This window comes from Erpetoichthys calabaricus, chromosome 3 (genome assembly GCF_900747795.2).
Source record: "Erpetoichthys calabaricus chromosome 3, fErpCal1.3, whole genome shotgun sequence".
Lineage (NCBI taxonomy): Eukaryota > Metazoa > Chordata > Cladistia > Polypteriformes > Polypteridae > Erpetoichthys > Erpetoichthys calabaricus.
The window spans coordinates 44651895-44679085 of NC_041396.2; the positions used below are offsets into that span (position 1 = coordinate 44651895).

A 27191-nucleotide genomic window follows, 5' to 3' on the forward strand; every position below is an offset into this window, starting at 1 on the left:
GTCAGATTTACTTCTTGTGGACATCATCCTGATCAATCAATAATCCTGAAAATGATACAAGTATATGCGTTGAGGGATAACCTCTAAAAACGCATTAAGCTAATAAAACGGATGACGTAATTAATGTGTATATTCATTTGGATAACCCCGCATTTTTCGGTTGGTTGCTGGGTGGGTGTGGGTTAACATCTGGAAGTGTGCATAACCCTGAATTCGACAAGGCTGTTAGATATGAAATAAGTATGGATGTGCAACACGTGTTTAGAAAACACGATAAACTTCAAATCACAAATCGATTCGTTCCAGGCGTTAACCGTTAAACATATCAAATGCTTAGTGAGGGGACTTGCAAGACACATGTTGGGGAATATCCCTAAAATGACGCATGCACTTATAGTAATGGTGGGGAGGGGACTGTGGTTAGGTAATGCAAAAATTAAGAATGCGTTCAAGAGCACAGCAGTGACGTGCAGTCTGTTATTTTAAATTATGATGGTATCGAAGAAAATAACGATGGTGAAAGGGGCGGATATCGCTGCACTGGCATGTGAAAAGGGTTGATAGAGAATATAAAAAACACACGTCTGCTCCTCCTTAAATGTCAGCTTGAGCTCGCCGCTCGCGTATCATCCTTGTAGCAGCAGGCAGTTCCACCTTAAGTGACTAATCCGAAGTCAGCCCCGTCCCTCCCTCTCTGGCCGCCTGGCAGACTCTTTTTTTTTCTTTCTCTCTCTCTCTCCCTCTGCCTTTTCTCTCTCTCTCACTCTCGTCTCTGTCTTTCCAGCCCCGCAGTCGCTGGATCCTCTGCTGCCATTCTGCTGCAGTCCGGAGCGGAGCCGCGCTGTGCCCCAGAGAGGCGCAACTTTGCGACGCAGAGCACGCGAGCCGCCAACCCGACCGGGCGCTAAATACATAAAAAGAGGATTACCCCACTCTGACTTATTTCTTCCCACTTTGAACAGGTGGGGAAAGGATTTTTTTCCCAGAAACTTGGATTGTTAATTGAAAGACTGCCTTCTTTGTAAACTGCCTTTTAAAGAGTACATTATTAGTATTACTACTTATTCTGTTACTATTTGTTAACACAATTACTACTTGATAGTACTCCCCGACCTTTATTTATTAAGAAACAAGTTCACTTTTAAGGTACTCTTAATTATTTTGGAAACCAAAGTTGTTTTTTTTTTAATTTATTTAACATTTCATAATCCTTTGGAATTTCAAGGCGATTTATTGCCGTTATTCGGGCGCTCATCCATGTCTTGTTACTACATACTGGAAGCACCTACATTTTAAGACTAGAAAAAAGACTGTAAAAATCGTATATTACATCCTTCTTAACGCTCTGACAATTTGGGTTTCGCCGCCTTTAAAGAAAGAAAACAACTGGAGGAAAAAGAAGACTCTGAAACTGTTCCTCTTTTTTTTATTCCAAAGTGCTGGGGAAAGAAGCCGTTACGGGAGCTTTTATCTATTTTTTGTTTTAAAAATTTCCTAAAAGGAAGTTCAAATATATAAACAATTTTCTCAAAGCACTGATTCCTCAATGAGAATTCCTCCAAGTGATGCTACGAGGATTTTGTTTTTTACACCAGGAATGTGTTTAACTGATTGGATTTAAAAAGAAACACCTTAAAAAGTACTCCTGCTTTCATTATCTTTTATATCTGCGCTGGAAGACATCAGTCCCGTCTGCCGGCCGGAGCTTCGCCCCACAGCAGAATACAGCAAAAGGTTTGTTTCCTTTACTCCTCCAGGGGTCCACAGGTGTGTGTTTTGGTAAGGAGTGCGTGTGTTTGGGGGGTATTTTTTGCAGTACTCGGGTGCTAATTAGTACATTAAAAAACAAACCTTGGCATGGCTTTCGGTGTAGTTTTGTGCATTTTTTAAAAATGTTTAGACTTTTTTGTTCCAGATCTCTATAGATACGGCATGCGTATAACGTATTGCAACTTGACAGTGCAACAACACCTTCGGTTAAACGCGGCTTCGGCACGTTTGCCCCTTCGGTTCCGTCCGGAACGAACGTGTGAGCGCAAGGTTTCACGTGCGCTCTCCGCAAGACCTCCGCCTCCACTGTCGACTCTGGAAGACGTGGGCTTTGAGTGTTTGAATGTGATATTTACTGCAAGCTGCATTTGGTCATCAGGGAACAAACAACATGTTGGTGAAACATGCGTGTTCGCTTTCGTTTTCATCGTTTGCTGTTTCACCATGTTAGAGTATCAGAATAATCGTCAACGCACACCGAGGTGAAGCTTGTACTTTTAAAAATCGGCACTCGATCGCTTTTAGACGTACATTTTGTGTGTGTATGAGAGAGAGAGAAGGAGAGGGAGATAATCTCCTTCACAACAGCTCAGGGCGTGCGTTTTCCTAAACACTGAACGCTTTCTAATTGGAAGTTCGGTTTATTCCTGAAAGCATCCGATTCTCTAGAACTTGATTTTGGGTCCGGTCCAGCCGCAGAGGGCAAGGCTAACTGCTGCGAGGGGGAAGGGATGGGGTGGTAATGGGCTCTCCCCTTCAGCGGTTCCCCAGGGAAATTTGGGGAGTATGTGGGCGTGTCTTAAGGGTAAAATTAGACGGGAGGGGGGGGGGGGGTGTTGGGGATTCCGATAAATCGCCCGTTCGCGTCCACCTCATAGTTACACCACTGCACGATGGCTCTTCTTTCCAATTGACATTTGAGTTATTTTTCAGTGTTTTGATCATGATGATCAACTGTTTCAAATGTGTGCCGTTTTGTGATTTCCCCTCACCACCGATAAACACACTTTTGTGTAAATAAATCCAGTAGCTTGTCTTCATGGTCAGTGTACGTTACCCTTCCACCAACTCATCCGCAGACCCTGCTGTGAGACACCATAATTTCTGAGGTATGCGGCCAGGCCGGCTCTCTCCTGCGGACAGGTAGCTCAGTAAGTGTGGATAACCAAATAATGCAGTTTAACAAGCTCGCACATTAAGAAGGGGATTGACCATCTGACCATACGTCGTAGTGCCCAGCGCTAGAACCTATTAGATCTGCAGTAAACACTCTGGTGTCTGGGTGTGACCAGGCGCCCCGCCTTAAAATGAATGCCGCTTCGTTTAGACTGTTACGTAGTCAAGGATTCCCAGGAAAGCTGCTGCAGTGCTTTCTGAATTCCCAGATGGGGTGGGTTGACTCCCACCTGTGGATTAATTGATCACTTTCTCATTCCTCCTATACAGACATTAAATAGAAGGGCAAATAATAATGTCGCTGTAATGCAGTAGTGCTTGGTGACAATATTCATCAGAAATGTAAAAGGCATTCATGTAGGTTGGAGTGATTCACCTAGTGATTATTTTACAGCTGAATGCTTTCCTAAACTTTTTCAGAGTAAACATAATCGTTGCTTGTCTTTTACTTTTTTGTGAGTTCTATCTGTACAGAATACACACACATGCACAAAGCCGATTCCTAATGCAGTACAACCATATGCTTATTTCCATGTTTTGCAGGACCCTATTAATGGTATGCAATAAGCAAATGGCTATCCTGACTTTCTAGACTGAAAGGAAAAATGACTTCTAACCCAATCCTGCAGGGAAAGTTCAGGAGAAACTTGAGATAACTGAGAGCAAATTAGAAAAAACAGTGCCTCAGCAACAACAGTTTTGTTGTATTTTGTAAGAGAACTGACATACTGAATTTAAGGCTAATGTCACAGAAAGGGAAACAAATGGATTACAAACTTTGTTAAATAGGTACATCTGATAAGATATTTTTTAGAGTATCCTGCCTGGGTTTGTGAACATGCACTGATACAGAGCGTTGCAGATTATGATACATATGTATATCATCTAGAAACATGTGTGGCACAATGGTTAATCCTATTGTCCCACATCTCCAAGGACGTGAATTCCATTTCTGTGCCTGCATGGTGTTTGAAAGCTCTTCTAGTTTTTCACAGAATAATCTGGTCTTCTTGCACTAGATAGTGCCATGGTAGGAGGTGCCAGCTCCCCAGATGTGGTAATGGGAAAAACAGACTCAGAAAATAAATGAATGTGTATATACATTAATATATACTATATATATGTGTGTGTATGTGTTTTGTATTTACTTACAATAGCTATAAAAGCAAAGCCTTATAACCTTGCCGTGAAAATCATATGTTTGCAGATTTAAACCTCAAAGTTGAGAAAAATCCCTGCATTCTTAATGTTAAGAATTGCATAGTATAATACAACATACATTGATTTAATGTTAATTTGGTTTGGAAGGTGACTTGTGAAACCAATATTTTTACATTGTCTCCCTGTCTGAACATTGTATTGAACATTAATAATAAACAGCATGGTATAAGGGAGCCTATAAATTCCACCCATTATCTAAAACAGCTTATTTCAAATTTGAGAACCAGAGAAGAACTGGCCTTAGACAGGACACCAGGTCCATTAAATCTTTTTGATAGAGTAACTGAAAAACCAAGCGTATTGGCTCTGCAAATTGTATTTATTTGAAATATGATTGCTATGTCCGCCCACACAAATGCACATACATTTTCTTTCTGGAACCAGGCATAGTTCTATCAAAAATAGCTTCATATTTAAAACATCTGAAATCAGCTAACAGAAAATGTCTTCACATTTTTTGAAAACTCTAAACCTCTGGAGTGTTCATTTAACACAGATATGGCAAGCACTCATTAGCTAAAAATCTTTCCTTTGCTTATTCTGGTGTGCACGTAGGGTCCACCACAGGACAAACCTACTCGCACACCATGACAAGCGGGCCCACTTTAGACTCACAAATTAATCTAACCTGTGCTGGGATGAGGGAGAAATCCTGCCTGAGGAGAACACCACACATGCACAGAGAGATCATGCAAACCTTACATAGACAGTGATTAGTCTGCAATTCAAGCCCATTTAATTGCAGCTGTAAAGCAGAAGTACTAACCACTGCATGTTGTACATTTCAGTTTCACAATGAAAGTTGTGCTTGGGCTTCATTCAGTTTCTGAAGCTCATACTAGTGTCTGAAGAAAAATGAAATCAAATGAAAGCCTAAGTGCAAACTAGCCTGGCTCAGAAGGACTATAAGCCTAATTTCCAATGTATACCTATCAAGAAAGCTGGGAGTCCAGATGTTCTGTTTTAATGATTAAAAGTAGTCATCACAAACACAATCCCTCATTATCGCCATTGTATGTTTTTTTTTTTTAAGAGAAGAAAGCCATTTCCTCTGCATAACCTTTTAGGACTGGGAATTTCATACATCTCATTTCATTAGGTACATATGATACCAAAGAAGACCATGTGGGTGAGAGGTGACCCATTTTTATCTTGTGTTTTGTATGGTGCCCCATATAATTGGAAGTGCAGGGTGTTCAGTTTTCCTGGTGATCTCCATGGTATGGAAGGGGAACTAGTTGTACTGAGATCTCTGAAATCCCACGCCCTTCATTCCAGTAATGGTGGGGGAAACCTTGTCTGTTCTGATGCCAAGTCGGAGATGTTTGCTCAGCTAGTGTGCTCTGTATTAATTATAGGACATTCCTTTCAGTGCTTGAGGCTTTGCCTGCTGAGTAAGAGAGTGAATGAGTGAGCGGCCACGACACGGAGACAGACAGTGATAGAGACTAGGATATGGTAGCCCTGAGGGATCAGTTTTGCAACGGTTTTGAAACCCTACTGACTTGACTTCATTTCTTTTTTCGTTGCATTGATATTATAGTGTTACTTCACAGAACTCAGACACTGGTCACCTTTAAATTCCCACGGCAACTCAGTCTGATTGCAGTTAGACAGGCTTGACATAAGTATTGTGTTATCGAATCACTGGCCATGGTGTTGCAGATGTAAACGATGGTGTAAAGTTTCTGACTTCCGCCATGCCCATATTGTGAAAGCTGGTTTTCGTGAAAGGATAAAACACTTAAACCTCCTCGATGGGTGTGGACAAGTTTGTTATTGTGATTAAAAACAAATGGCTGAACAGTAATGCATTGTGGACACACATAAAACATGGAATTGTAGGAATGTTTACAAGACAGAGCAATTCTCCTTTTTTAGCGTGCCTAGTGGATGTGGAGCTAGACTGGAAACCACAAGGGTGCAGATTCAATTCTTTTTACTGACTCACAGGATGACCTTGAGCAAGTCATTTAGGCTGCCTGCGTTGCTCATAGACGGTTTTAGATTTGCAAAGTGACACTCCTATTAGTGTGTCCATATTTAGGATGGGGGGGGGGGGGGGGTGTAAACAAAGAAATCTGATTGTCCCTTTTAAATGAAAAATCAATAGTTATTTTTGATTTCTATGAAATGTCTTGCTGGTTCCCAAACTCAGGTTACAAGGCTGGTCTCCGATGAAATATATCATGTAGCACACCGTTTGCAGTGGTCACCTTTTCACTTGCCATTTAATATGAAATTATTAGTACATCTTTGAAGTAAGTTGAGGATTTTAATATCAAGAATTAGTAGACCAAAGAAGGTTAAAAAAAATGAGGTATAAGATAATGTCTTATTGGTATGGTAGTCCCAGTGCTTCAGCAGGTGGCAATGTGACTTCAGGACACTGGGGAGGTGGCACAAATCCAGAGTGAATTAGCTCCATTGTGGTTTGCATGCTGCATTCATTTTCACATTGGATTGGCCCAGGGCACTGGTCCACTCCTAAAAACATGGTGTGAGGAGGAGGAGCACTGCTTAATCAGAGAAGAAATAAACTTTTTTTTTTAGCACCTTTGTATAGGGAACACCCTCTATAAGTTTTTTTTTTTTTTTTTGCAAGTACAGATCTGCAGTACACTTATCCAAATAATTTTTTTCCTGTAGAATCACAGACACGTGAAGTAAGCCTGTCAAAGTCACACAGAAGTTGAAATTAGGCAGCCTTGTGGTTCACAATTCACACTTTAGGTCTACTCCAGCAGCCTTCAGTTCAGAGTCGGTTCTTCACATATGATGAAGTAGTGCAACGTTGTATAATTCAGGACAGTGCTAGAATGATGTGAGCACTGTAAAGTGTTTGATGTTAAATTGAAAAAATAAATACTTAAATAACATCACCTAGGATGGATCAGCATTTACTCCAGTTCAGAGGTATTGAGCAAAAAACGCACACCTGCACTGATAAACACATAACATCCTCAGGGGGCTATCTCTTGTTTTAGCCATTTCTCTCATCGATCTCTTTAAGATGAGAATGATCGTTGCCATGTGAGAATGCAGAAAGACCTTTTTTTTTTTTTTACAGCCAATCAGTATTCCCAGCGACTTACCCATGCCAGAAGACGGTGTGTCTCTGGGGACGGATTTTCTGCCACTGCAAGGCTCTGAAGGCAATTGCAATTATGTAGATGCACTGCCGCAGAGTGTTAGCTGAACACGGCTAAGTGCTCAAGACTTGGGAATACCATTTGGAATTGTGGCATGAAAAGACAGGGAAAGACGCAACTGATCACGTTAATAGTAACAAGTTGGGGCCTTCTTCTGGACCAGTTGTCTTAATGCATTGCCAAAGCTGATTGACATTGTTATGTTGCTGCATTGTGGTCATTCGAGAGAATGACAGACTGATAGGCAAGTAAATTTTGGGGTGCCAATCCAGCCGTCCCCGTTTACTTAAATTCTTTAAACAAAAATAATGCATGATGGCGCTCAAAAGAAACAGAAAATGCTGCCACAGTAACAATGTGGTTTATTCTTTCTTAGTGGTTTCTTCAGTCGTTATTTGGATGTGGAGCTCAGTTGGTCGGAATGCCTAGACAAGAAATGACACTTCCTTCGGGGCAGTCGTGGTTTTATAGCCCAGGTACCAGAAGGAGTGTAGTTAGTTGCCCTCACTGGGCGGTTTCTCTGCACTGTGGAGGAAGAAGAAAACAAAACATTTAGCGGCAGCACCCCCTCTTGGTTCGGGGTGGTATCACATACTTGTGAGGAACTTGGAGGGTTACTCTCTGACGTGTACTATATGTGTGACAATGTACTGTATATTAGCAAGGATTCATATATTTTAATGCTCAGGGGAGTTCGGGGAGCTCAGAGGTATCGCCCATTTGCAGAGATCATTTTGGGGTTGCCACCTGCACTGCCTTTTCTTCCCGAAATGCAAACATTCAAAGCCTTCCATCAATTACAATTTTACCCATTTAAAAGGACATTCATTTTAATACCTATGTATCTAGAATTCTTATTCAAAATTTGAACTATTGCACTTCTGCTATGTGTTTAGTTTAAAGTTATTCCCAGTTTGTCATTCTTTTTTTATATAGAGTTTTTCACAAGGGGAGGCATTACTCTGAATTCATGCAGGCGGTTTAATTGGCACCTCCAAAGTGACTTAGTCAGATTTTATGGTTGTGTGTCCGTTTTAAAGTGGTGAGCCTTGTAATACTTGCTGTTGTGATTGGCTCCAGTTTCTCGGGTACCCACTTGTTGAAGCTAACTAATCAGATTGGCAGGCTGTCGGGATCAGCAGAGCAGTCCCACTGAGTCATTCACCCACACTCAGTGGTAAAGGGCTGGTTTAGACTTGTCTGCTAACCTAAACCTGCAAGTCTTTGTCAATTGGGAGAAATCCAGAAAATAGAGGGAATGTACGAACTCCACCCAGGCCGTCTCCCTGTTAACCACTGTGCTGCCCCTAGAAAATGGATCATCTAAATGAGTTCTGGGTTGATTCCTGATAGGGTGTGGAATAGATGGATGGATTAATGGATAAACAATAATGTCTTGGAGTGAGTGAAGGCCTGTATTTAGTGTGTGTCTACAAAAGGAAAACTACACTGAAAAAAAAGGACTGCATTTATATTAGAGGATGGAGGAATAAATGGGGAGATGAAAGGGGTGATGGTTGGTATCACGTAAAGAGGCAGTTCCTGCTACACCTTACAAAATGGATGTCCAGATAGATTGATATATGTGTAACAGAGACCTGGCACGAACTAACCTCTGATCCAAGAATGATTTTTACATTACATTTCTTACTGAAGGGCTACGTTTACTGCATATTTTACACTTAAAAACAAAAAAAAAAAGTTCAGAAAAATGTATGATTTTATTAATAGACACAATTAGTAATAATAAAGCTCACCAGTGGATGTGTGTGATTTCCTGGGAGGCTATACACAAGCACTTGTTGTTGCCAGTTTAGGCTTATGCCTCTTGTGACACCGATCACGGCAAGCAGTTTTGGAAAATGGGCAAGCGAAAAACACTCAGTATTGCTCCTTAGTCATGGAAAGAAGGAAAGCTTTTCCGGTGCTGTTCAGCACCTTAAATCTTCCACACTATCAGATCCTTTATTATATTTTGATAAGTCCTATTCCCTTGTCATCTGAGAGCTATGAAGCTGAAGGCTTATAGTGGAATTAGCCTACACGTTAGGTTATAGGTCAGGATTGAGAGCTCTGCAGAAGGCGTGTGGCAGAATCCTGACATCTTGACTGACTGTCCCATGGCACTTCACCCTGCCTGTCCTTGATCATTTCAGTTCATTTATAAACTTCAGTGCCATCTGGCTTGTAATATTTTATTTTATTGTCAAGAATGCATTTCTCTCTGCAGCTCATTCTCACTTTTTTTCTGCTCAGTGTAACCAAGCATGCATACCTGCTATATCTCAGCTGTACGTGTGAGATGGAGGTGGGATGGGCACATCTGGTGGAAACACTCCAGAAACGGGCACTGACAAGAGCGCGGATGTGCATGTGCAGATGTGCATATGCAATCACAGGAGACAGACCTCATGATGTTTTTATTCTAAGAATATTCAAGAACGCATTGCACAAAAGCAGGCAGGCCAGACACCGTTGTGTTTCTTTCCTGTTCTTAACTTCTTCTCATAAATCTGACTGAACTGCTACCTGGTCAAGAAGTCATGCTTTCTTTCTCTACCTTTTCTCCAGGTTATGACTTCTTCTGAAGCTTATAACAATGGCCATGACTAGAAAATATATGAGAACAAATCATCTGCCAACCCCTTGCTCAAACTTTCATCCCAGGATTCATTTTCTATTATGTTTTTGAGGCTTTTGGGTGGTAGGTCTATGAGAGGACATTTTAGTTACATTGACCCTTACAATGAGTTTCAAGATGTAAGTGTGGCTGATCAACCCAAAAGACAGTAGCTTATATGCTGCTTGGCCTGCGCAGAGCCCTTACTGAGTGCAGATAGTATGGTGTAGCGAACATTAAACCACAGGGTTACTGGTTCATTTCTTTCCTCTGACCCAACCTGTCCATGCTCCAATTGTAAAGTATCCTGGTCCTGTAGATAGATAGATAGATAGATAGATACTTTATTAATAAGTATCTGTGTATAAAGATACAAGCTAAATAAACTATAAAAATTACAGTTGGTGTAGTGGTAGTGGTGGTCAGCAGGTGCAGACCCTTTTAACTTCAAAAATTGTAATTCCTCATGACTTTGTGTATGCTTATCAATGCTCCTTTGATATCTTTGGCATTTTAAGACTTACTGACAATTGTCATCACAATATTTAAGAAATGAATGGTTTTATTACATTATCAGCACGTGCCTCTAAAAAGCATTCACTGCCTTGGAACATTTCATATTTTATGAGTATACAATGTTGAAACACAAAATATTTAATTTGAAACATTAAATGACACCTTAATGTCAAAGTGAAAACAGGTTTATGTATAGTGGTGTAAGCTAATTACAAATACAGAGCAAAAAATAAGTATTCACCCCCTTCAGGTCAGTATTAGGTAGATGCGCCTTTGGCAGCCATGACAGCCTTAAGTCTGTGTGCTGAGGTCTCTTGTCAGCTTTGCATATTTGGTCACTGACATTTTCCCCATTCTTCTTTGCAAAACTGCTCAAGCTCTGTCAGGTTGCAAGGGAATCACGAATGAACAGTCATTATCCAGTTTTGCCACAAATTCTCAATTTCATTGAGATCTGGACTCTGACCTGGCTACTCTAACACCACAACATTCTTGTTTTTAAGCCATTCTTGTGTAGCTTTAGCTTTATGCTTGGGCTTGTTGTCTAGCTGGAAAACAAATTTTCTTCCAAGGCTCAGGTTTCTTGCAGACTGTATCAGGTTTTTCTCCTTTATTAACCTGTAATTTTCGGCATTCATTTTTACCTCTACTCTCACAAGCCCTACTTGCATGGCCTGCTGCAGAGAAGCATCCTCACAGCATGATGCTGTCACCAAAATGCTGCCACTGTGGCATGTTTTTGATGGCATGTACTCTTTGGCTCACACCAAACTGTTTAGTTTAATGGCCAAACAGCTCAATTTTGGTCTTATCAGACCACAACACCTTTTTCCAGATTCGTCCATGTGCTTTCTAGAAGACTCTAGTTGACATGACATGTACAGTATGTTTTTTTAATGGGGGCTTTTTCTTAGCCACTCTCCTATTAATTCACAACTTGGTGAAGCACCTGAGCAACAGTTGTTGTCTGCACAGTCTCACCAATCCCAGCATTGTAGCTTGCAACACTTTTTGAATTCTAACAGGTCTCTCGATGACATCTTTCACTAGTCTTCTTCTTGCACGCTGTCTCACGTTTTGTGTATGTTCTGCTCTAGACAGGTTTACAGCTCTGTCATTTTCATTTTGCAATGACTGATTTAATTGGATTCCAAAGGGATATTTAATAACTTGCACATTTTCCTCTCTCCATCCATTGACTCGCCTGTGCTTTTCAATTGCCTTTTCATGGAGTTGCTTGGAGTGTTCTTTTGTCTTCATTATGTAGGTTAGGCCAGCATACTGACTCACCTTATGCTGGATCTTCCAAACACAGATGCATTTATACTACAATCAGTCGCACATCCCACACAGGTGATATCCATAATCCATAGGTGATAATTCTTTGTCTTTGAAAACCAGTTACCTGTACCTGTGATGATTAATGTGTGTCATACTAAAGAGGTGAATACTTATGCAGTCAATTATTTTGTGTTTTATATTTCTAATTAATTGAGACCATTTTGCAGAAATCTGTTTTCACTTAGTGTTTAAAAAGCCAAATTAAATCCACTGTGTATAACACAAAAAATGTGAAAAGCCCCAAGGGGGTGAATACTTTTTATAAGGTGAGTATGTTCAATAACAGCCAATAACAGGGGTGCAAAAGAGGTCCTACATTTTTTTTAGATTATCTCACAGAACTCCCAACTAAATTATCCAACACACACACACATATCTTTGTAGTTTATGTAGAACACATGCATATCACACACAGAGAGAATTTCAAAAAATACTTGTAATCTCTAAGCATTTTGAAACAGTTGTTGTTACTTCATCCATCTGTCCCATCTCCTCAACCCGCTTATCAAGGGCAGGGTCGTAGGGCAGGTGAAGCATTTTCCAGCATGCATTCATCTCAAGGCAGGAACAACCTTCACACTGGGTACCAGTCCATCACAGGGCGAACACGCACACACACGCGCACACACACACACACACACACACACACACACACTCTCAGACTAGGGTTAATTTAGCAACACCGATCCACCTAACCTGCGTATGTTATAATACAATAGTGTCTCAAGGAACACTTTAGGGTTGGAGGCACTGTAATGCAGAATCGCAATGCATGCAATGTAAAGTTTTCTTTTTATACGTGAGGTCAGGTGACTTCCATTTTCATTCCTTACAACCCAACTTTCTGTCATTTTGAATCTTTTGTACCCCTAATAGCCACCTTAAGGTGTTTTACAAATTCAGCATTGATCTGCCATTCACACGTGGCTTACTCAGGGCTGGAGTGGGACAACACTAGCAACCTTTTGTTCAGTTTTTTTAGTGCCTTAGCCAATAGGTCACATTTGCTACAAAAAACATTTTTATATAGTGCCTTTTTATATTTCATTTCAAGTTGTATAAGGGGACTAGAGGAATAGACATTTCTTTATTTCTATAATATGACTACTTGCAGGTTAAGTGATTCAATCAGAATGACATAGTAAATTATAGGTGGGAACTGAACCAGAAACCTTTTGTCTATCTACTTTGGCAGCAGGTCATACAGCTTATCAACAAAACCTTATGTTATATGTATATAACCTCTTTATAGGGGCAATATGTGAAAATGTGCTTACAGGCAGTAAGCAGCAACACTTAAAGCTTGTGCAATGTTACCACTAACAGTGTAAGTATAAGCTGTTGCAGTGGTTAGTGATATGGTCTTCATGAAGGCAGAATCCTGTGCCCTACCCCTTGTCCACTTTGAATTTGTCAGACAAAAGCCAAAACTCATTAGTAGTCAAGACCAGCCAGATTTTCCTCCCACATCTCCCAAGATGGGCATGTTTGGTTTATTGGAGATTTCAAATTGTCAGATGTTTGAATCTGTGAGTAGACCTTGTGATGGACCAGCACCCAGTCCAAGGCTCTTTCCTTTCTTGCAACCAGTGCTGCCGGGATAGGCTCCATGTGACTGTGAATTGTGCTGAGCAGGTTTCCATGGCACCATTTGGACACTACAAGAACAGACATTTCTATATTTATCCCTGAGTGTAGAAGCAGGCTGTGTGAGTCACTCTGTGTTACACAGTTGAGTTTCAGGTGGGGATTCAACCTGTGACTTTGTTTAATTCCTTATCCACTAAGCCATGCAGAAATTAGTATATAGTGCCTTACTAAAGCTTCAATGCTACTGAAAAGAGCTCTTTAGTATCAGTATATATGTTCATCCTGAAAATGGTTAGATAATTTCTGTAGTGGCAAACTAAGTATAGACATTTATTTTTTTTCTATTTTAGGACCACAGAGTCACATAGTGCGGTATTTGTGATGAGTGAAGTACAAATTTGTTTCTGGTGCCTGAGCCTTCAAGTCATGTTACTTACACAAACAAACTAGTTTTATATAGTGCCTTACTGTACTGTATAGCAAAGCTTCTTAAACTATGGTTCGCGATCCATTTTGGGTTGAGTGTTGTCTGATTTTTGGGTTGCGCAGATGCCATAGAGCTGCGATTCACAATTGTAATCAATGGGAAAGGGATGCAAATGGTTTCCAGGGTGTTTTGGGATGGATTGTTACAGGTAGTTTAAGCAAACTCTATTGCTTCGCTATAACCTGCATTAGCAATTTTTCAGGGTGGATAACATTCAGCGGTGATTCTTCATTGGGGGAGTCTCCACTGGGAGTCCCCACCCACCCTGGATGGCTGCCAGTGCCAATTCTTCAAGGGGATGATGGATGACTACTGTCTTGAAGACACAAATAAGGCTAAATTGGATCACGAAAAAAGTTTAAGAATTACTGCTTTAGAGAGTCCTTTTTGGAATTGCTATATGTCTGTCCATTACATTTTCAAACCTGCTCAGTCCATCTCAAGGTCACAGGGGCTGAAGTCTAGTCCAGGAGAATAAGGCAGAAGGGAAAATGAGCCCTAATGAGGTGTCAGTCTATCATGAAGTTACACTCATTCATATGAGGCCCAGCTTAGAGTTGCCAATTACCATAACTTTCATGACTTTGAAATGTGTGAGTGAAGACAGAATACATTAAACAAAATCTATGCAGACACTGGGAGAAAAATGTTGGAGCAATTGTGACGAGAACAAGCCACTCAGCATAACAAGTTTGTACATCTTATTCACCTAGATCCTCCAAAATAACTTCAAGTTGAGATCTGAAAGTCCCTAAAGTCCAGCTCTCAACTACGTAATTTATTTCAGGTATCATTGGTCCTTGGTGTGAAGAAAAATTTGGTTCTGTGCATGGATAAGATATAGAGCACCTGGAAGAAAACATTTGCAAACTCCAATATGACAGTGATCTAACGATAAGGGGTCTGGAACTGTATAGCAGCAAAACTAACTCTTGTGCCACCATACATAGCACCAACAGTTCTATATTTCTGCCCCTGGAGCACAGGTCAGTTAAATGAATTGATTATGGTTGTACAGTGAGTCAGTAATAGGGATTTAAGATGGAATCCTTGTGTCATGTACTGATGCTGTGTGATGATGGGCAATTCACTTCACCTTCCTGTGCTCCAGATGGAAGAACAAAAGAAGTGTAACCAATTGTCTGACGTTGCCTTGGATAAAGGTGTCAGCCAGAATAAAAGTAAATAAGTGATGTACAGTAGGTGACACTCCAGTGCCATACCGTTATATTAAATGAATAAACCATAGTGGACAATCAGCAACATGGCATTTCCGTGAAGCTGTACTTCTTGCTATCATCACTTACTTTAACCTCATTTGAAATTTAGTGTTAATGAAAGACAAAGATTGTAAACCAATGTCTAACCCCAACCACAGACAAAAAAACAATGTCTAATAATTAGGTAAACAAACATGGCTAAAGATAAGCAGTTACTGTGGCAGACACTAACGAATAGTTCATAGCCAGATACAAAACCCATGTATCAGTATAACTCAAAAAAGAAGAACTTGAGTTACCCAACACAAAATCTTTGGATAAATGTAAAGTGCTGATGTTTGTCAGATCAAAAAAACTACTGGTAACCAGACACAAAAGAAAGGGTAATGTAATGTAGAAATCAGTGCCCAAACATAGCTAGACACGAAGGCAGTCATTTCTAATGATATAAAGAAACCACCACCTAGTGCTCACCAGACACAGAAGCCAGCGGCTAAACATAACCAGATGCAAAGCCAGTGCTAAACAGATTTAGTGTGTCTAGTGCCAGAATGTCATTAGAAACACTTACCAGTGACAAAAGCTTATCAGATGGGCAGAAATCTTGACCAGACTGATGCAGAAATTAACTAGAAGAAGAACTTGGGGATGTCAGAGATATTGAAAGAACAAGATCTCCGTATCCACTGTCCATATACTTAGCTTTTCACAAATGCTTTCCATCCACTCATCCATGTCTCAAGTGGAAGACCACAAGCATATCCTAAAGTGATAGTTAAAGGGCTGGAACCATCCTTGAGCACATTCCTACACATACTGTACTTGCATTCACTTCTTTTTGTCTTATATAGAAACAACTGTTATATTTGTTTTTTTAAAGATGGAGTATGTGTAGGTCTAACAGCCTACAGGTTTAGAGTAGAGTGCCTTTACTAAAAAGCTTAAATTTATATTTTATATACCAGCTTTCTACAGTTAACATCAGCTCAACTGAAGAGCCATAGTTTAATTATTTACTTAAAATTTGACAAAAAGGTTACATGACCTACTCAAGGTCACATACAGTTTAGAGATTTGGATTCACCCAGCGGTTTTGAGCTTTACACTCCTGTGTCTTAGCCATAAAACCTAAAATGTTTATTGTATATAGGATTTTTCTATAATGAACACCCATCCAAATAATAACACATTTATCTATTTTAAAGCATATTTTCTGGTGAGAACTAATTTATAGTAGTAGTAGCAATAATACCTTTCAAAGTCAGGTAATAGAATCATTTTCAAAATACGTGCCATGTCTTGTCATATGTGTACCTTCAGCGCCTTTGTTCTGTATTTGTGTGTGTGACTGTGATCGTCTTTTTACTTGTGCTTCCTTTCTTGAGTGTGTTCCTGTAAAGCCTGCTTCTCGGACTCTTGTCATTATTTTTGAGGCTTTTTTTGTGGCTTTAGTCCTTCTTTATATTTTCCATCTTTGATGGTGACTCTTTCAGCGTTTCTCCTGTGCCATTTCTCCTTCTTTGTCTAAATTGTGTCACCAAAACAAAACTGACCAATCACACCTAAAGCCAAACTGACCACTAAAGAGACCTTAGTGTTTTAATATATGGCAGATAGATACTTTATTGAAAACATTTTAAATGTTATTTTATTAGGTCATTATTGTTGTGTGTACAGAGCATTGTGAAATTCTTACTTACAGGTGCTGACCAATGTGCAAAAAGTCACCTTTCTCTGGCACCATGATTGCTGAGCAGAATTACCTTGCCTCCAATCTTATGTCTTCCTTACCTTAAAAATCTCAGAACATATACATCAGCTCCCACAAACTATTACTAGGTGTGTTTAAAAAATGACACATATTTATGACAATGCCTTTTTATTACAGTAGTATCAAGCATGTCCAACATCTGTCAACAAAAGAGACAATTCCGTAATAAGGCACTGGTTTTTAACAAAGGTACAAGATTTTTTTTTATATTAAAAATAATTTCTCATTAACAGTCACCAAAATGTCTGAACTGACAGCTAAATGTACAGGGCCCTCTTCTATACTCTGCTGGCCTATTATATTTCATTTCTGCGAGATTACCTCCCTGAAGCATGTGTTGTTGTCTTCTTGGGTAGAGAAGGAAAGGGAGAAGTACCTAGCTGCTGACCTCCATGATTCAGGAGTTCTGTGGAACAGCTAATCGGATCGCAGAGTGGAAAAATCGGAGAAGCTCACAGCACTACGTGAGAGTGTTGCTACCCAAGAGACATTTGTATTACATGACCTGCCCACTGCAAGGCACGCCTGCTCAAAAAGACGTCATCATTCATTAATCAGGTAACCCTCCTACATCCATAATCTTAACCACAATGTAAGGATGTTTTATGAGAATGAAGCATGAGGTATGCCTGCAAAATAGGTGTGTTGAGGAATATGCGTAACATCACTGACGTAGAATGCAAAGGCTGGAAAATGTCATCAGATGTGTGCAGTTTGATTGGCTCATCAAGGGAGAGAAGCACTGGAGGTCTGCATCTAGACTCTCTTGGGAAAATGACAAACAGGTAATCTGCAGTGTAATTTCCAAATCCTTATCATGTGCCCTCTGTAATTCACTTCCTGTAAGGTTTGAAAGTGATTTTAAATTTCTTTTTATACAGAGCCTTTCTACAGTGAGTACTGTTTCCAGGTACAAAGCTGTAGCAAAACATTTCACTTATGCTTAACAATGTATTTTATGCTGTGCCTTTCTGTTGTGAATACCCATTGCAAGTAAAGAGTTATAGTGCAATGATTTACTTATGTTGTAAACTTTATTTCATACAGTACTTTTCTAAGGTAAATAACAACTCCAGCTTCAAAGCTACCATGAAATAGTTGACATTTATTTAAAATTGAATCCTACATCCCCAAAGACGTGCATAAGAGTATCTGTCAGCTCTACGTGGGTGTAGGTGTGTGTGGCTGGGCCCTTCTACAGACCAGTGTCCCAGGTTGGTTCCTTTCTGCTACCCAGTGTTGCCATATTTGATCCAGCTCCCCCGTGACATTGAATAGGATGGGTCTGAGAATTGTTATTTTAAAATGAAATCTCTAGAACTTTCTAAAATGAGTATTGAGCTATAGCACAATTATTAAAATGAAATACTATTATATACTACCTTTGCATTGTTGAGCACTCACAATGCACAGATACCGTTTATTTATTTACAGATTGTGTTTTATTTTTTATGAAGTGCCTTTCATAAAGTAAGGACCATTCATTATATAGATATATCACTTATTTTATATAAGACTTTTCTATAGTGAGACCCACTGTTTTGGTTCAGACAGGGTGTGCTCTCAGGCTTATATTTGTTGTTGCTGAGTCGTTAATCCATTGGGGTCTCCCCATGCAAGTTTGAATCCTGTCGACTACAGACCTTAAAATTTAGCACGTTCAAGGTATTAAGCCTTCCCTTGCAATTGAAAGAATACAAGGTAGACATTTCATCAATAGCTCAAGATAAGCCAACAAATTATCAACTGACACCTTTGACATCTTTGCAGTCAGTGTGGTGTAGCAGTTAAGACTTTTTACTACAAACCCTGAGGTTGTGGGTTCAAATCCTGTTACTGACATTGTGTAACCATGAGCAAGTCACTTCACCTTAATGTGCTTCAGATGGATAAACAAAAGAAGTGCAACAAAATGTAACTCAAAAGTTGTAAGTCGCCTTGAATAATGATGTCAGTCAAATAATATTTTTCACTTCTTGTTCTGATTTATTATAGTTTATGCATTTTCATTCATTATGTATATCTTTTTAGTATTGTTTTGTGCATTTATTATTTAGTTTCTGTGTATTTTTTGTTGTTCCTCCTATATTATTAGTGCTTTGTGGGTGTAACCCCAAGAGGACCACCCTGATATTATTGCTGAAGGACCGCTGTCAGTGTATATATATATATATATATATATATAAAGACTGAGAAGCAGGTCCTTTAGTGGATCATCAATGTTTGGAGAGTGCTGTTCTTGAGAGCATTGTTTTTTCTGGCTACTTGGATTTTTCCTTTTGGTTTTTAATTTTCGATTACTGGACTGTGGATTTAGATTTGTTGCGGTGGGTTGCCTTGTTAGGCAAATGTTTTTTGCCTTTGCATTTTTGCCTCTTTACCTTTGTCTTTTTGTGCTGATATATACATTTTTTCTTCTTTTTTTTGTTTTAATAAACATTTTAATTTATAAAGATTTGGATTTTGCATTGGTCTTGTCTCTCAAGTCAGGGATTTTCATTGTTCCTGTCCCTGCAGGGCATTTATGTATATTTTGGGACTTTTAAAAATACATTTTTAAATTTTGAAACGAGATATCATTTTAGCCTGTTCTGTGTGTGACTTTGTCTTTAATTTTCTATGTTATAATTGACCGTGGACCCTACAGAGGTTTGATTTTGCTCTCCCCCATTGTCAACTGGCAATAGTTTAACAATTAATTCATGGCATCTTGACATGGTGAAGTGGTTTGTGTGATCAATGATTCAGTGAGTGATGCTGTCGGGGAGTCATGTACTCCTGGTAGGGCCAGTCATGGTAGCAAAGTCATAAGGTCGAAGGTGAGGTCCTTTATTAAGACTGACTCAACACCTCCCCCCCCCATCAACACCAAGGGTACATCCAAATTGGTTCAGATTCCTGCCATCCCTTGTCCTCCTGCACTCGGCTTGCCATGTGGATTCCTGACAGGAAGTGGAGTGGTGTGATTGAAGATTGTGCACCCTCACTATCACCAATATTAACAATGTCTTTGTACAGAGTCTTTCTTCCATCCATCTACCTTAATTAATGGACAGATAGTACTGGGCTCCATTTATCTTATTCCGTTTCAGGCAACTTTGCATCTTTATATACTCGACATGTAATTGTTAAAGTAAAGTTGGTTTGGAAGATGGATGGATAGATGCATTTTACCTGAGAAATTGTTACAGCACTAAACAAAGAGTGCTATGCAAAAAATAAACCGAATTGAATTGAAATGAAAGCTCACCTGTGGGGTTTTGGGTTAGGCTGCCTTAGGTGAGGCCTTTTTTGGGCAGAGTCCTGTCTTGTTTTATGTGTTTATTAGAGGCCTCATACCATTTTGTTATTTTGTGTTCTGCTCATTATAACACCCATCACAAGTACAAAAGTATAACAAAATTATTTAGATATATTACAAACTTTATATAAGTTTATATAGGAGTACCAGAGTTGCAGTAAAATTATATGCGTACTGTATTTTCAAAATTATTTTATATATATTGCCTCCCTATAGTGGGTATCCATTACAAGTACAGAGGTACAGTATGTAGTTTATTTACATATTGTATTTTAAAGTTTTAATTTCTGTAGTGCATTTCTCAAGGGTGTTCCATGCCAAATACATAATTGCAGTATAATGATTTGTTTAGAGCAGCACGGTGGCACAGTGGGTAGCGCTGCTGCCTCGCAGTTGAGAGATCTGGGGACCTGGGTTCGCTTCCCGGGTCCTCCCTGCGTGGAGTTTGCATGTTCTCCCCGTGTCTGCGTGGGTTTCCTCCGGGCGCTCCGGTTTCCTCCCACAGTCCAAAGACATGCAGGTTAGGTGGACTGGCGATTCTAAATTGGCCCTAGTGTATGCTGGGTGTGTTTGTGTGTGTCCTGCGGTGGGTTGGCACCCTGCCCAGGATTGGTTCCTGCCTTGTGCCCTGTGTTGGCTGGGATTGGCTCCAGCAGACCCCCGTGACCCTGTGTTCGGATTCAGCGGGTTGGAAAATGGATGGATGGATGGATGATTTGTTTAAGCACAGGTATGGTGTAGGACTTACTTAGGAACCCACAATGTCTGTCTCTATCTATCTATCTATCTATCTATCTATCTATCTATCTATCTATCTATCTATCTATCTATAATGTGACAAGACTATGCAGTTTTGTGGGTTACAGTCCCCTGCCTTAACCACTGGGTCATAATGCAGGACTGAGGAATGCAAGCAGTACAACATTAAAGTTCTAAACAAGAGATGGGTTCATTTATGGTCTTCTGGCTGGCCCAGATTGTGCGAGTGTACCCTGAGATTACTTGGCATCCCATCCAGGGTTGGCTCCTACGTTATGCACAGTTCTGCATTGATATGGTCCAGCTTATTGCAAGTAATGGAAGAAGCAGAATCAGAGATTGAATTTACAGATCAATGAAATATGGAAAGATAAAAAAAACATAGAATGTACAGATAAATAAAATATAGAAAGAGTAAAAATCATCTGTGGGGAATAATTCTCTGAAAGAAGTAAACTAAAGAAACCTTTTATATACTTGTGATCATGAAACATGAATAATATCAAGTCTTTTTTTTTATATATAAAATGTACCATATATGGGAATAAAGCGGAACAGGCTGAGATTTGTGATCCAGGAAAGTTTTAATTGGAAAGATGGATGCATTGTTAAATGTGCAATAAGCTACTCGCGGCTGTATTTTTAGTTAGAAATTAAATCGAGTTGCCATGACACCAGAAGGCTACGCTTAACACCTCTGCTGCTGGTTTTCAAACACCCCCCCCCCCCCCACCACCCAAGAAAGGTATGCGAATGGTGAAAAAAGGTTTAGAAGCTGGCTGTTCGGTGTGAATATCACACCAGAACACTAAATTGAGAATGATCATGTTTTTTTTTTTTTTTTATTGGTACAGTATATTTTTAAGCATGTTGCTCAAAGTTCACTGACTCTGTGATTTAAATATCAGCTTCTTTTCCTTTTCCTTAATCTTTTCTTTTCCCTGCTAATTGGCGGCAGGCTGTAATCTTCTCAGGGCACGGCCCTGGCGGATATCTGAGGCACAAGCTAAATTAAGCATAGCCCCCACTGTAACCCCCCCCAATAAGCAGAGAGCTGCCCGGAGTGTTTCGTTGCTGCCGGCTCGACAGGTCCTTGGCTGACTGGTGCCATTCTTTTTCTCGTCCTTTTATTTTTTTTTATTTTATTTTTCCCACTCCGATGTCACCAACCATGTAATGGAACAGGCCCTTGCTCTAGGGAAAAGATCACGAGAAAGCCAAGCAAACTACTGCCAGGAAGCATGCGCATCAGCCTGGCATATTGAAATGCTTTTCCATCCATCTGCCTGCTTTCTGAACCAACTCAGTGCTGGAAGGAGCCAGACAGCAGTAGGTGCCAGGCACACTCACAGCCCCCTTAATGTGGAGCTGCTGCAATTCCCATTTGGTTCTGGGTGAGTGGGAGTGTAGATGTGTTTGTGAGTGAGTACTGAGATGGACAGGCATGCTGCCTAATACTGTTTACTGCCTTGTAGTTGATGTTGCTGAGATGTGCTTCAGCTCCAAGAGACTCTATTAAGAATGCTGCAATATATTACAATAAAATATAATAAGCGTGTTTGAGAATGGATGTATGGATAATATAATATAATGTAATATAATATGGGGGGGGGGCGTCACGGTGGCGCAGTGGTAGCGCCACTGGTGAGGACCCAGGAGACCTGGGTTTGCTTCCCGGGTCCTCCCTGCGTGGAGCTTGCATATTCTCCCCATGTCTGGGTGGGTTTCCTCTGGGTGCTACAGTTTACCCTAGTGTGTGTGTGTGTGTGTGTGTGCATGTGTGTGTGTGTGCCCCCTACGGTGGGCTGGCGCCCTGTGTTGACTCCAGCAGACTCAGGATATGTGGGCTTGAAAATGGATGAATGGATGATATAATAGGAGAAGTAGTGTGGTTGCTCAGGAATTAGTGCAGCTGCCTCACAGTTTCAGTATTTGGACCCTAGCCTGGTAACTGATTGGAGTGTGTGCAGTTTGCATGTTCCTCTCAGTGTTATGAGGGTTATTCCTGCAGGTCTTCTGATGTTTCTTAACTAATATGTCATGTTGTGGTCTGTTTCTGTTGTCCCCTGGTTAGCAGAGCTGTAATGGCTTAACGCTGTAACACTGTGTCCAGCAGGCGGTCTCTTTTTATGCCCTGCAGATGAAGTTGTCATTTACTGTAAATAACATCAGCCTGCATACACATTCAAATGAAGCATGGCTGTTTCAGTGGAAAGATGAGTTCATTCTCACTTTGAACAGCAGGGATGCAATGAAAGAGAGGGCAGGTATATTAATCCTGAAGGAACTGCAGGGTTACAACAGCAGATAATATAAAAGCACAAACACACATATCACAAGAATTATCATTATATTAAGTATAAGGTACAAATACACTTATAACAAGATGTGTCTATAAGTAAATTAACAAAGCACAAGTATTTTACTAAGTGTAAAGTGATTATAAATATAAATACTTAAAAAGTACAATTTCTCAGTACACCATGTCAGTCATTGACACTGTATATTGCACAAACCATCATTGCTTGTTAAGGGCACGCAGGGAACAAGAGCACCTCGGCTGAGGGGTGACTCATTATAGAGCCTGATGGCTAAGAGTAACAACCTCACATAGCTCTCTCTGGACTGTTATAGATACCATAGATGTATAGACATTATATATGATAAATGATTTCCAATGAGGGCAACATCCTGTGCAACTCATGCAGTGTAGTGGATCTCATTTTAGTGTTAGTGTGTTAGTACCAATTTGAATTAATCTGCTGTTTGAGATTGCTAAATGGAGATGAGCAGAACAAGCAGGTTTCGTTTCACATTCAGTTTCATGAAACTGACACAAAAATTCATCTCTCAAGAAATTTCATAATTATGAAACACAAAACTCACTAAACATTTTGTTGGGGCTTTTTAAGGTTCTCTTTTTGGGTAGAACACAAGAAAGATTGCTCCTTAAAGCCTCATTCATACTTCCGAGTTTACCTGTTTTTTTTCTGGGCCACTTCTTTTTCCTTATTTACCGGTACATTTTTCCTATAGGTAATATATTTCAGCATCATGGTATTCAATTTCACTGTTATGCTGATGATACGCAGCTTTATTTATCCACTGAATCTACCTCTATTCTTCCTCCTATTATTCTTACTGCTTGTCTCCAGGACATAATGTTATGGATGACACGTAATTTTCTTCAGATAAACAGTAATAAAACAGACATATTCCTTGTTGGTACTAAATCTGTACTTGCTAAGGCTAACAATTCTCCAATTTTGATAAATAATACATTTACAAATATCTCCTCCCAGGTCAAGAGTCTGGGTGTCATTCTGGATAGTACCCTTTTACCCTTTTTAGTTTTTAGGATTGATGTTCTTCATCTTTGAAATATTTTCAATTTTAACAAAGCATAGTACTGAAGTTTTGGTTAAAGTCCTAGTTACCTCGCATATAGACTACTGTAATGCCATTTATTCTGGCATCCCTAAAAAACGTATCAATCTTTTGCAAGTTATACAAAATTCTGCCACTAGAATAATCACTTGTTCCAAGTCTACTGAACATATTACACATGATTGTTTTCTAGCTTCAACGGCTGCCTGTCTACTACCGTATACAATATAAACAGTGCTCTTAACATTTAAAGCTTTCCACAGTCTTACTCTTCCCTATCTTAGTGATCTTTTATAGACTTATACCACTTCCCGCACTCTCAGATCCTCATCTGCATCTTTGTGTTCTGTGCCACATATTAAACTTTGTTCTGTGGGAGCCAGAGCTTTCTCTTACAGTGCTCCACAACTCTGGATTTCTCTCCCTGTTCATATTCGCCAACTAGATTCAATAACATAATTTAAACCTCTTCAAACTGGCATATCAAATAATAATAATTATTATTAAATTATTATTATTAAATTATTTTAATAAAGTATATTATTATAAATTATTAAAATCAATTCTGTTTATGCCTTTTGTTCACATCACCACGGTGCACACGCTTCTGTTTTCTCTATAGGAAAACTCACTACAAAAAGTGGAAAATTACCTAGCAAACACCTCATCCTAGTTAAGGATATGGACACAGTATTTTTTTTTCACTAGAAATCTTTATTTATACACTAAACGACAGGAAGACAGTTTCAGAATTAATGCATGAAAATGTTTGCAGATGGGCTCTAAATGCCTTTCTTCTTGTCTGAATGGTACACAGTTACGGTGTTTTTTTTTCACTAGAAATCTTTATATACTAAATGACAGGAAGACACTTTCAGAATTAATGCATGAAAACATTTTGTAGACAGGAACTAAATACCTTTCTTCTTGTCTGAGTGGTACAAATGTATTTCTAAAGACTGAGTTTCTCTACAAATTCACTTTTACAAGAAATGTTTTTACTTATTACTGCTGTAAAAACTAACTGCATGTTGCTGTACAGCAAACATGATTGCACGCAGACACTGGTTGACCAGTTGGCTTCCGAATCTTTTTCTCCTCTTTTCTTTGTATCAGTATTCAGAGCCTCTGTCCGCACACATCTTTAGAAGGATCACAGGCACAGCTATGATAGTTTCTACATTAAAGATGTGTTTTCTGTAATTCTTTAAAAATGTGCCACACAGCTGTATAGAGGCTGGTGCTGCTATCTCACAGCTCCAAGAGTATCCGTCTCCTCATACTCAGAACATTCTCCTTTGTCTGTGTAGGTTTTCTCCTGGGTTCTCTGATTTGCTCTTTTATCCCAAATCATGCTAGTGGCATCGAATAGCAAAGCTAAAGTTGAACTGTATAAGTTAAGTGTGCTTTCCAACTACCTGCTATTCCAGGGTTGGTTCCTGCCTTGCACCCAGAGTGATTGTGATAGGCTTTGGACCTGCTGTATCCAGGTAATGGAATAAGTGATCTGCAAACATGAGACAGGAGAATTTAATGGAAGGAGCTCAGAAACATAAAATTGGAATGCAGTTCCTCAGCTGTAAGTGTGAGGGGGTGGGCACACAAGCCCACCCTCTCATTTCTCATTTTATCTCTTGTCCGATCTTTTGGACAAGACTTCATTCCTTCATTGTGCCTATGCTAAATTTCATTCCCTAGCTGTAAGCTTTTGCAGCTCAAGTTTAAGGCGCACATGATTGATGATCTATCCATGCTCATGTGTTTCCCCACATTAATGACTTCTTGTCCACAAAGAAGAAGGAGAAGATGGTATGTGGTCTGAGCCCCCCGCCGATGAGTTGAAATGTGAAAGAAAGTGTGCGGGCATCTTGGAAAAAAGAAAGTGGCTGCAAAATATTCCCTTATATGGCTAATGAGACCCAACTTAAATGAATATTCCTTAATGTTGTCAGGATTATATGGAGATGTTAATAGGCTGGATTCCAGGTGGGTGCATTTCGACATCACTCACAAGCAATTTAATTGAGCTTAGAGAAGGCTCCCCTGCATTACAACCACAAGGCCCTGACAACCTCGGCCTGCCGCTGTGCTGATCTGTACTAAAGCACTGCTTGGTAGGTTTAAGATCATGAGTGCAGTTAAAAAAAAAGTCCTGTCTCCAGAACCTTCCAGCACATTTTGGAATCTGTCATTGAAAAAATGGAAATCAATCTGGATTTAAGGCCCTATCAGGATTGCATTTGTGTGTGTGTGTGAAGGTCCAACACATAACACTATACCAAGATTCATTGCTCTTGCCTTTAATTTACACCTCACTAAAAAAGGTTTGTTAATCACTCTCTATGGCAAGCAGTTCAAATCCCTGCAAGGTCAGTGGCCTTCTAGAGGTCATCTGGCCAGGTCTGGCCTGGCTTGACCCAGCTTTCTTGGGTATTTGGAGGGGGATGTGAAAAGAATGACTTATCTCTAAGCTATAAAAACCATCAGTGCCCTGCCTGTCAAAGTCAGGGATCAATAGAGAGAGAGAAAATGTGATCTAATCTAGTGGGCACAGTGCTTAGTCACACAATGTGCATTGAAAAGGAAATGGAGGCCTCTGCTGATAAAGTCAAACATGTTGGCCGGCTTGTGCACCTGCCTCCTTTGTCTGTTGTTTGCTTTTTTTCAGTGATGTACATGGACTGAACGTATATTTAAAAGGTGGGGAGCTGGAAGGGGGGGGGGGGGGGAAGCAAATGAAAAAAACTGCATACTTTCTGATAATTATCATTGTCCACATATACCTAGTAATATTAACTATAATATACTGTATATCTGTATACTGTATGTATTCAGTACTGCTTCATAGCTCTTGTGGAAGAATAATTTTAGGGTAACATA

The 27191-nt window shown here is 39.8% G+C and overlaps 1 protein-coding gene across 5 annotated transcripts in view; it reads left to right on the forward strand.

Moving 5' to 3' along the window:
- The first annotated feature begins 730 nt into the window (after positions 1-730).
- atp2b4 (ATPase plasma membrane Ca2+ transporting 4) overlaps positions 731-27191 on the forward strand; it is a 276706-nt gene continuing 250245 nt past the window's right edge. For 2 of the 5 annotated variants that reach the window (XM_028796714.2, XM_051924552.1), the window contains exon 1: positions 741-1734. The gene's annotated coding sequence lies outside the window, so the exon portion shown is untranslated. Of the gene's footprint in view, positions 1735-27191 lie in introns of all 5 variants that reach the window. The other 3 variants (XM_051924554.1, XM_051924553.1, XM_051924555.1) reach the window with 3 other exon arrangements.